At 51.7% G+C, this 10,874-nt stretch overlaps 1 protein-coding gene and 1 long non-coding RNA gene across 3 annotated transcripts in view; one reads left to right on the top strand and one right to left on the bottom strand.

The window, feature by feature from the left end:
* The first annotated feature begins 820 nt into the window (after window positions 1-820).
* Window positions 821-10,874, top strand: part of TJP2 (tight junction protein 2) — a 120,408-nt gene continuing 110,354 nt past the window's right edge. The window contains exon 1 of one of the 2 annotated variants that reach the window (XM_032306736.1): window positions 821-889. The gene's annotated coding sequence lies outside the window, so the exon portion shown is untranslated. The remainder of the gene's footprint in view (window positions 890-10,874) is intronic. The other variant, XM_032306737.1, reaches the window with a different exon arrangement.
* LOC116570109 overlaps window positions 4,163-10,874 on the bottom strand; it is an 89,448-nt gene continuing 82,736 nt past the window's right edge. The window contains exon 3 of the long non-coding RNA XR_004277286.1: window positions 4,163-4,242. This is a non-coding gene — a long non-coding RNA (uncharacterized LOC116570109). The remainder of the gene's footprint in view (window positions 4,243-10,874) is intronic.

Below are 10,874 nucleotides of genomic sequence, written 5' to 3'. Positions count from 1 at the left end.
ATTTCCGGATTGGGGCCTCCGACCCTGTGATCCTGGCTAAGGGTGAAGTTCACGGGGGAGGGGAACGGAAGCTGATCATAAAAGTTAACTTTCCAGCGACGTGAACAACCTGCCTCTCCCCCCACGCCCAAGCACAAACAAAGACCCCAGCGCCACCGAGCACGTACAACAGTGGCCCCAACCATCCTTTCCGTGCTCCTGTGAAGGGTAGTGTAGCTAACCCCCTCCTAGCCCACACCCCTGGAGGGGATCAGAAAGCCGACGCGAGAACGAATAAAGCAGCACATCGAATCCCTTTTGCCCCTGGGCGGAAAGAAAGCACAGTGGCAGTTTGGCAGGGAAGGGAAGGGGAAGGGGAATGGATGCCCGGGCTGGGGGCCAGGTGGTCCCTCGGGCCACAGTCGGGCCCCACTGCTGGGTGGCCCGTGCGAGCCCCCCCCCCACCCAAGTCGTTGCGAACACCCCGAAGTACAGCTGCAGTAAGCCTCGTCTCTTGGCCAGACTGGCGCACCTGGCACCCTCGGGGTCTCCGGGAAGCCGGTGACGGCCGCAGCCCACCCTCCTCCCCTCCGCGCCGCCGCTCTCTGGCTCTCCGCCGCCCACTCCCCCTGCCCCCACCCTGGATATATTTTTTTTTCCTCCCAAACCTCCAAACAGGAAATAGCTCGGGTCCACAATAATACACAGGAGCAGCGACCGCGGCCAGTCGTGCCCGCCCATTCCCTGGGCAGCGTCCCGCACTCCGGCCCGGGCCAGGCGCCACCAGCGACGAGCGCGGGCGGCGCAGGGGACACCCGCCCTGCAGCCGACGTCGCGTCGGAGCGCGCCCCCGGGACCCGCCCTCGTCCTGCGCACGACCCCGGCGACTGCGGCCGCCCCCAGCCCGCAGGCGAGTACCCTCCCCCCTCCCCTCCCCTCCCCCGCCCCCGAGCGCCCGCCCCGCGGCCGCCAGGGCCCCGGAGTCGCGGGGATGCCGCCACCCGTCGCGCCCCTGCGAGCGAGGGACTTGGCGGGGTCTGGCGGTGCACTGGCGCCCTGGGTCGGCGTGCGAGCGGAGCTGAGGGGCAGCGACAGTACATGCGAGTTGATGCCCCCCCCATCTCCCTGTGGATTCGGGGTGTACTTTATCGGGCACGACTTTTTCCTCTCTGGGATGCTTAGCGGACTTCTGGCTCTGGGTCCTCCCGGGGGACGATGGCGCATCATAGGGTTTCTCTTGGGGGATCGTCTGGAAGTGGGTTTTAGCCGGCACCTGGGGCAGCTCCAGGTGCCCCGCGGCCACCGTCTCTTTCCTACCTGGACTGGCGCCTTCTCCCCCAAGGAACAGGGACCGTTTCACTTTCTGTTGAGCTTCTCTTGAACCAGGATGGAAGGGCCTCTGGTTTCTGTTGGCGCAGCCAGCTTTAAGGGGTCAGGAGCTGGTGCCGTGGGGCCGAGGGCGGCGCGGGTTAGTTGCAAGCAGTTGGGGATCGCCTGCGGAGTCTCGGGCGGGTCTCAGCCACGGGGCCTGCACACCCCACACCGCCGGGAGCCCGGGACTGCACACTCCCGGACGTGCCCGCGGGCCCGAGCTGCCCGCCGAGCCGCGATCTGTGTCCCCAGCGCCCGAGAGCCTTCGAGGGTCTCCCCCTTCCCTTTAACATGCGGGGCGCTGTCGGTGCTCAAGGCTGCGGGGTTCTATAGGGAACTAAGTCAGCACCGAGTTGGGGATCTTTATGTTGGATAAAGGCCACTGAATTCCAGGCATTCTTCGAGCTCGAGAAGGGCATTCTCGGCTGTTTTGAAGTCTGGGCGAGGGCTGTCTGCGAAACTGCCTCTCCGTCAACTGTCCTCGTCGTCTGTGGCGGGTTCCTAGTCCCCGGGGTGGGTGGGGACACTTGGGAAGCCCCCTGCGCCAAGGCTTTCTGGGTGTTTCTCAACGCATTTTTACGAACGGTGGTTGGCAGGTAATTTCTCTTCCGAACCAGTTCACCTGAAAGGTGTGGTCAGCCCTCCTCATTTCCTGGCGGGGGCCCGTGGTTCTGGACGGGGCTCTGGGGCCTTGCGGGTTCAACTGAGGCCGCGAGCATCAGCGCCTTCACCTGGGGGCCTGCGACAGTGGATCCGCACCTGCTGGGTTGTGAGCCCCTGGGGAACGTTTGCACACTAACATGTGAAAAGCACCGGCCTCGGGTATCTTGGGGCGAACTGTTCTGTCCACTGTGAAGGAGTGATTTACAACACGCTCCCGCACATTTTCGTCAAGTCCTACATCAGAACCTTCATTTAGCCAAAGCAGGACAAACACCCTTAAGCAGCCTGGGTCACAGCCCCTCCCCCTCAAGGTCAGGCTCCTCAGCGAGATCTGGACATGGGCTTGGCATACTGGCCTGTGAATTTTTTTTGTTTCTGGGTACTTTTATTCTTTGACTGTTGTTATTTTTTAAGCTATTTAAATTCGGTTAATTACCATATAATGTATTGTTGGTTTCAGAGGCACGGATCTGTGATTACAGAGCACCCTCACCCGGTGCTCATTACATCCCATGCCCTCCCTACTGTCCGTCACCCAGTTACTCCATTCTCCCACCCCCTTCTCTGTTATTACTATGATAAAATATACATATCATGAAATTCAGCATTTTAACCCTTTTACGTGTACGATTCGGTAACATTACGTACACTGACGGTGCAACCATCCCAACTCTTCGTTTCCAGAACTTTTTCATGGTTCGGAACAAAAACTCTACCCATTAAACAATAGCCCATTCTCCCATCTCTCCAGCCGCGCACATTCTGGATATTTTAAATGATATTTTTTGTAGGGTGGACAAAGGCTGGATCGGAATGTAAAGTAAAAGGAAGATCAGATTCACAGAGTTTGTATAAACATGTAGAGATTCCTGGGTCACTGTTCTGTGGACACGGCACCCGAGCGCCAGGTTTTTGGAGTGCATGTGCTTTCTTTTAATAGAGACAGTCAGAAACCCATGAGGGTTTCCTTTTTGTTTTGGCTCCAAAAGAATGGAGCTACCCAGGGCTCAGACTATATGCACATTAATAACTAGATGCCCGATGACATTTATCTCTATGCTTCCTTTAGCTGGCTTTATTTTATTTTATTTTATTTTAAGATTTTATTTATTTATTTGATAGAGAGAGATGACAAGCAGGCAGAGAGAGAGAGGAGGAAGCAGGCTCCCTGATGAGCAGAGAGCCCGATGCGGGGCTCGATCCCAGGACCCTGAGATCATGACCTGAGCTGAAGGCAGTGGCTTAACCCACTGAGCCACCCAGGCACCGCTAACTGGCTTTATTTTAGGTAGCCTGTTTATATATATATATATTTTTTTTTTTTTTTCCACAGTGACTCAGACACATTTTTGAAAGTAGTTGGAATAAACCTTAAGGTAAAAGTTGTTGCTTGGTATATAAAGGAGGAGGTCACAGCAAGACTTCAGAAAGCAGATTTGAAATAATTTTCCCAAATATCCCAAACTACGTATTTTGTTTCTGCTTTCATCCTGAATGAGTCTAATGGTCCAACAACACTATTTCTAGTTGTGAAAATGTTCTTATAATTGAAGGAAAGCCTGGGAATAATGAAAGTCATTTGCCTGCATCTGCTTAAAATTGCCCAGCTTGTGACGTGAGGACATGCATTTCAGTGCGAACACAAGTGTGAATTGGCAAACTAATAAGAGCGGTTTCATCCATGAGCTAAGAGCCTCATTGTTACGGATCAAGGATGTGGGTTCAGGGTGCCTGGCTGGCTCTGCAGGGAGAGCGTGCCACTCCTGGGGTTTGTGAGTTGGGGTCCCCCCATGTTGGGTGTAGAAATAACTTAAAAATAAAATCTTTAAAAATTAGTTTAAAAATCTCCAAAAAAAAAAAAAAGAATGTGATTTCGAATATGTAAGTGATCAAGGATATTGGGAAGATTTACTGACTAGCTGATGAGTGGGAGATCCTACAGCTTCTTCCCAACATTCTTTTTTCTTTTACTAAGACACTTGACTTTTCCTGTGTTAAGACTTTTATCAGAAAGAAGCTATCGACTTCTAGACAGGAACTTACAGCTTCCTTTGCCTGAAAAAAATCCCTTTGAAATGATGAATAAAAGATCATTTAAATGGGCAAGGTTAGACAAAAATTCTCCCTCTTGAGGATATTCTTGTACTCACAGAAATTCAGATTGTTGTTCCCTCGTAATTGTAGGAAGGCTGAAGAGAAAAGGTTTCCTTTCTTCCGCTGAGTTCTCTTCTGAAATAGCAATATGGTTCAGAGTTTTATTTGGTGAACAAATGCTGGTTTTTTTTTTATTATTATTATTTTTAAGATTTTATTTATTTGACAGAGAGCGATCACAAGTAGGCAGAGAGGCAGGCAGAGAGAGAGGAGGAAGCAGGCTCCCCGCTGAGCAGAGAGCCCGATTCGGGGCTCGATCCCACGCTCCTGGGATCATGACCTGAGCCAAAGGCAGAGGCTTTAACCCTCTGAGCCACCCAGGTGCCCCTGTTTTTTTTTTTTTTTTTTAAGATTTTATTTATTTATTTGACAGAAAGAGAGAGACCACAAGTAGGCAGAGAGGCAGGCGGGGGGTGGGGTGGGGTGGGAAACAGGCTCCCTGCTGAGCAGAGAGTCCTATTCGGGGCTTGATCCCAGGACCCTGTGATCATGACCCGAGCTGAAGGCAGAGGCTTAACCCACTGAGCTACCCAGGCCACCCACAAATGCTGTTTTGTAGTCCATACATGAGGAAAAAATTCCTCAGAATGTGTTCAGTGAACGGTTTTTTCAGTGATGCCAGGGGAATCATTTAGGGAGGTTAGTAAAAATGGATGACGTCATCATTCTTAAGATCTGAGGTTCAGTATCCTCAATGTTTGAAAGAACCCACTGGTCTCCATAGGAGAGAACAAGGCATTGGACTATTGGACTTAGAGTCCATGCCTACTGCAAATTAGGTACTTTCAGATACATTCTCATTAAATCTTTATAATGACCTTGAGAGAGGTAGTTCTTTTACCCCCATTTTACAGATGAGAAAACTGAAGCCAGTTGTGGTGTTCCTACTCTAGACCATGGCTCTTTCCATTGTTCTTCTATGTAGAATCGTCCCTGCCTACAAACTCCCCTTCACCTCCAAGAAGCTATGTATTCATTAATATCTTTTGGAATACCAGGTACTACAATACACTAGGTCCTTAGGCAAATAAAAAGATGCGCCAAAACGGAAATAAATTCCCAAAGAGCAAATGATTTAAAATCGAAGGATTCTTTCCATGGTACCACAAGACCTGTGATGAGTGAGGAGTTAGATAATCCTTGGCTTGAATGTAGCATTATTGTGGCTGGGCGAGACGTGGGCATTCTCCTAACTGAACTCAGTCAGCCTTGCCATCTCTGCAGACTGGCCAGTCAGTGTCTGTGTGGCATCCTGAGAGGAGTCCTAAAGGAAGGGCACGGGTTCTAGGTGCAGGACTGACATCTGCCCGGAACAGCTCAGAGACTCTGAGTTAGGGGCAATTATCTCCCTTTAAGATTACAGTAAGGAGGGGCGTTTGGGTGGCTCTGTGGGTTAAAGCCTCTGCCTTCCGCCAGCTTGGTCTTGATCCCAGAGTTCTGGGATCAAGCCCCGCCTCCGGCTTTTTGCCCGGCAGAGAGCCTATTTCCTCCTCTCTCTCTGCGTGCCTCTCTACTTGTGATCTCTGTCTGTCAAATAAATAAATAAAATCTTAAAAAAAAAAAGATTACAGTAAAGACTGCAATGAACCTTATTTGTAAAAGTGCTTGTAAATTTTAAAAAGATAGTAGAAATCGATCTCATTTTCATTTGGGAGAAATTTATAATGCAAAAAAGACAGAAGAAGCTACCTATTTGAGGTACCTAATACTTTTTAGGTAACTGAATCTGTAATTCTCTTCTTGCTTTAGGTCATTAAAAAATAACCTTATTGGGACCCCTGCATGGCTCAGTCGGTTAAGCATCCGACTCTTGATTTTGGCTCAGGGCACGGTCTCAAGGGTTGTGAGGTCGAGCCCCTTGTCCAGCTCTGCACTGATTAAGATTCTCTTTCTCCTTCTCCATCTGCCCCTTCACAGAAAAATACTATTAATACATTGTTTTTATATACAATATATTGTCTGTATTTTATTGGGGTCATCTTCCTGTACCCCATGCAGGCTACACTGATAGATATTTTGCATGAGATAGTTCATTCTGTTTTTTCTTTCCCAAGCTGCCCGGCAGTGTTGTGCACCATCCTAACGTAGAGAATTACCTTCACGCTCTACAGTCACAAGTCCGTCATGGATTTTAAAAATACCTGTTGCATTTTGGAAGGCCCGCCATATCGAACTTGGGTTGTGCTGTTTTGTTCCTGCCTTATTGGTAAAGGTGGGCGGTGTTGTGAGAAATAGGAAGTTAGGCTGGATTTGGAAACGTTGGAGAATTGTTGGCGACAGCCACAGGAGAAGCAGGTGAAGTGTGGAGGGCGGTGGTTCCCAAGCACTGGCTGCGTCTGGATCCCCCGGACGGCTTGTCCAAACACAGACCCGCAGCCCGCTCCCTGTTTTTAGCTTCCGACTTGGTAGGTCCGGGCGAGGTCCGGGCGGGGCTTGAGGATCTGCCTGTCTCAGGAGTTTTCCGGCAGCGCTGATGCTGCTGGGCTGGGGCTGGTGTGTGGAGAACCAGTGGTTGGGAGGCATTTGGAAATGTCAGATTGGAGCGAGAGTGGGGGAAGGGACAGAGCTGGAGGGCAGCTGGGGGCCCTGGGCAGACAGGAGCTTGGTGGAGCCAGGGAAGGGGGTAGCATCCGAGGGAGGCAGACACGGTGCCGGGAGCTGAAATGTAGGGATACGGTGGGCGGGGGTGGCTGGGGGAAGAGAAGCCTCTGGGATAGGGAAAGCAGGCGCAGAAGGCTCTGAGGAGACCAAAGCCAGCTGGGACCCACAAACTCCTTGTAAACTGGGGAGTAAGGGCCTGTCTGGGGCGTTGGTTGCAGAGGAGGGAGGCACAGGGCTGTCATGGTAGTGGGTGCTGTAGCTGTAGGCCTGGCCTTCCCACCCCTTCCAGGAAGCCCAGCGTTACCGGGCGGTGCGATGTGCTGCTTGGGGACCACAGGGTCAAGTGCGAACTTTCCTCATCAGAGCAGGGGCCCCTTTAGTCCCTCCGGCCACAGTCCTGGAGTCAAGACTGACCCCTCTCCCTCTTCTTGCCTGTCACCACCAACCACACTCCGCCTAGAACCGAGCAAGGTGAGCCTTGTCAGCCTGGAGCAAGAGCCCTTTATGCAGGTAGTGGCCTCGAATTTTCCTTCTCTTCCCTTCATGTATTTGCCGCTCAGCCTAATAGCTTTAGGATCCGTGCCGCTATGGGTCCAGTCTCCTTAGTGTGACTGGGTATAAGCCGATTCAGAGCGTGGGTGCTGACGTCTGGGTTATGAAGGTCAGCTTGGCTACAGAAGAGAAAGCCAAGAAGGACGGTGGCTGCCCAGTGCTCTGGGCTCTTCCGAAGCTGAGCTGTGCTCCACTCTTCCTGCTGGTTTCATGCCGTCCAGACAAACATGCCCTCATTTTATTTTTACATTTAATTTTAAAGGAATCTTCATTGTATCTGAGGATGTAGAGCATCTCTTGAGTTTTGGAAGAAAGCCAAACACTGCCCAGAGTGTTCTAGGTTATCATTTGGGAGAACCTGTCCTTAGTAGAGGAGAGGGTTCACGGTCAGTGGCTGTGAACTAACTGCTCGGCTCTGCCTGGCCTGGCACTTGCTGGTCGGCCAGGGGCTGAGTTAGCCCCATCTATTCGGACTTGTCTGTCTGTCCCCGATCCCACTCAGCCAGTTGCACACCTTTGCATTCCAGCCCGGCCCCTGTGGCCTCTCCTCCTTTAGCAGACAGGACTGGACAGGAACATTTTGCAACGCTGCTCCTGTGCAGAGACAGTGTCTTGGCATCCCAAGGACCACCCCAGTTTCAGTGGTGGGTGAGAGGACTCAGAGGACTTAGCACAGAGTGATCGCGGTGATGATTACAGTCAGGGATCCAACGGGAAATCAGCAAAGGGAGAAGGCACCCAGAGCCGAGTCTGGGACTTGCTCCGTCGGCATTCTCTGCAGAGCAGGTACCAGAAGTTCAGGTTCCCCAAAGGAAAGCTGGTGTTAGGATGAATTACACTGTTTGTGCAAACAGTTTAGGGAGAGTGAGGCACTCTCATGGGCCCTGGGAATGGTGGGAACCTTCACCAAGTCCAGGTTTCCAGACTCCAGCTGAGGGCCAACCTTCTAAGCATCCTTTCAAAGGGTGTTGAGAGTTTGTGCACTGATGGGATGAGGGTGGAGGGGAGGGAGGTGGCAGAAGCCCCCATGCTTGGGGAGGGGTCTGCCCATGCGGCTTGAGTCCAGTCCAGCACCGCAGGGAGCTTTTCTCTGTCTGACCAAAGTGAGAGGGGGCAGAAGTCCACTTGTGGTTTGCACACAGATCTTGGTTTAAGAATGATTTCTAGGATTCCTTCACCAAAGGGACGAAGAAGGGCAGTAGTGCACATTAGAAAAGAGTTCAAGGGGCGCCTGGGTGGCTCAGTGGTTTGGGCTGCTGCCTTCGGCTCGGGTCATGATCTCAGGGTCCTGGGATCGAGCCCCGCATCGGGCTCTCTGCTCCGCAGGAAGCCTGCTTCACTCTCTCTCTCTCTCTCTCTGCCTGCCTCTCTGCCTACTTGTGATCTCTGTCTGTCAAATAAATAAATAAAATCTTTAAAAGAAAGAAAAGAGTTCAAAGCCCTGTTCATTCATTCATTTCATTATTACTTTAAAAAAAAAACCAAACATCTCGGGGGTCCTGGGTGGCTCAGTCGGTTAAGCATCCGGACTCCATTTCGGCTGGGGTTGTGGTCTCACAGTCCCGAGATCTAGCTCTGCCTGGGACTCCACACTCAGCGGGGAGTCTGCTTGGGATTCTTTCTCTCCCTCTCCCTCTGTTCCTCCCAGCCCGACTCTCTCTCTCTCTAATAAATAGAATCTTTAAAAAAAAAAGTAGTCTCTACCTCCGGTGTGGGGCTTGAACTCACGACTTTGAGATCAGGAGTCACTCCCCCCCATGCACTCAGTTATCTTTTTTTTTTTTTTTTTTAAAGATTTTGTTTATTTATTTGACAGAGAGATACACAGCGAGAGAAGAAACACAAGCAGGAGGAGTGGGAGAGGGAGAAGAAGCAGGCTTTCCCACTGAGCAGGGAGCCCGATGTCGGCTCGATCCCAGGACCCTGGGATCATGACCTGAGCCGAAGGCAGAGGTTTTAACCCACTGAGCCACCCAGGTGCCCCTCACTGGTATATTCTTAACACACACTGTTAATGCCTGTACTCTACCAGGCAATGTGCCAGGTCCTAGAGACATAGCAGTGAGCACAGCAGAGTCTCTGCCCTCATGAGACCCACCTTCTAGAGGGAGACAAGTAAGTGGCAATTACATTTCATTATGATGGCAACATACCAAAGGCCCAAGGCACCTACCCAGGCTTAGTGGGTGTAAGAAAGCATGAATTTTACAATCAGGCCAGCCTAGGTAGGAATCACACCTCTACAACCTATTGCCAGTGTGGCCGTGGGCAAACTGCTTAGTCGCGTGGTGCCTGACTGTCTCCATCTGAAAACAGGGAGACGTTATAACCACTTCTTAAGCTGGTTGTGAAAATCGAACAAGGTAAATGCATGTAGAACTCTTATCTCAGTGCCTGGATCAGTGGACATGTTCGCTACATGATGGTTTAGTGGCGTCTAGGCAGGGGGGAGGCTCTGTGTACACTCTGCACCTGCCGCCCTTGGGCCCTGGACTCAGCAGTGCTCGCTCTGCTTACTGGTCTGGGAACACTCTTCGCTGTTGTGCTTTTCTGGCCCTTGGGGTTACTTTCCTGTCTGCCCGAGATGTTTCAGAATTTTTTGTCAGCCTAAGTAGATATCTGCATTTTATTAAGACCTAACCCGAGTACCTTACCTGTGAAGGTTTTTCCAAGCCAGGATGCTCAGACAGCATTGTCCCCTCTCTTTGTCACCCTAAAGTCACTCATGTCCCTATTACAGCATACAATTGTCCCTCCCTCCATTAGACTGGGTGATTCTTGAGGTCAGGGAGCCTGGGTTTTGTCTGTATGTCCATCGTCAATCAGTGTTGGACAGGGAGTGGCTCAGTGGTTGTCCAGGGAGTGAATGAATGAGCGAGCGTTGGGTTCGACTAGAAAACTCAGTAGGAAATGGACAGCGTCAACAAGATAGGCCTCTGCCGTCAGAGCAGAGCTTACAGTCTGGGCCGGGAGACGGATGGTAAACAAGTACATACAAATATGTAATTAGAGACCGAGGAGTGACACGGGACGGCAGTCTGGCCCAGCTCTAGGCACATGGGCGGCTGGAACAGAAAGACAGACGCGGTCCGAATGCTGATGCCCTGAGCTGTGTGCCCTCGCCCTGGACGATGCTGGAGGCTGGACGGACTGGTCAGGCAGGGGCCACCCCAGGAGAGCCAGGAGTCCTCCAGATGGGAATAGATAGGCAGATCAAAGGCTAGTGGCGCCACAGCTGCCAAAGGGCAGGACCGAGAGGAGATCTCAGTGGACACTTGGGGAGTTGAAGTGGTCCACGCCAGAGCACTGAGAATGGGTTTAGGAACCCAGAGCTGATTGGGGGGTGGCACCCATGGAGCCGAAAGACCTGTCTGAGCGGGGTCTAAGACCTTAGTCCATTCAGGCTTCCCGAATAGGAGGCCATCGACCGGGGCACTTACACAGACATTTATTTTTCACGGTTCCGGAGGCCGGGAGAGTGAGAGAAGGGTCCCAGCAGAGTGGGGCTCTTGGTGCGGGCCCTCTTCCTGGCTTGCAGAAGGCCACCTTCTCAC

Source organism: Mustela erminea, chromosome 12, assembly GCF_009829155.1.
Source record: "Mustela erminea isolate mMusErm1 chromosome 12, mMusErm1.Pri, whole genome shotgun sequence".
Taxonomy (NCBI): Eukaryota; Metazoa; Chordata; class Mammalia; order Carnivora; family Mustelidae; genus Mustela; species Mustela erminea.
The sequence above is the reverse complement of the archived record's forward strand: the minus strand, read 5'-3'. Positions and strand labels throughout refer to the sequence as shown.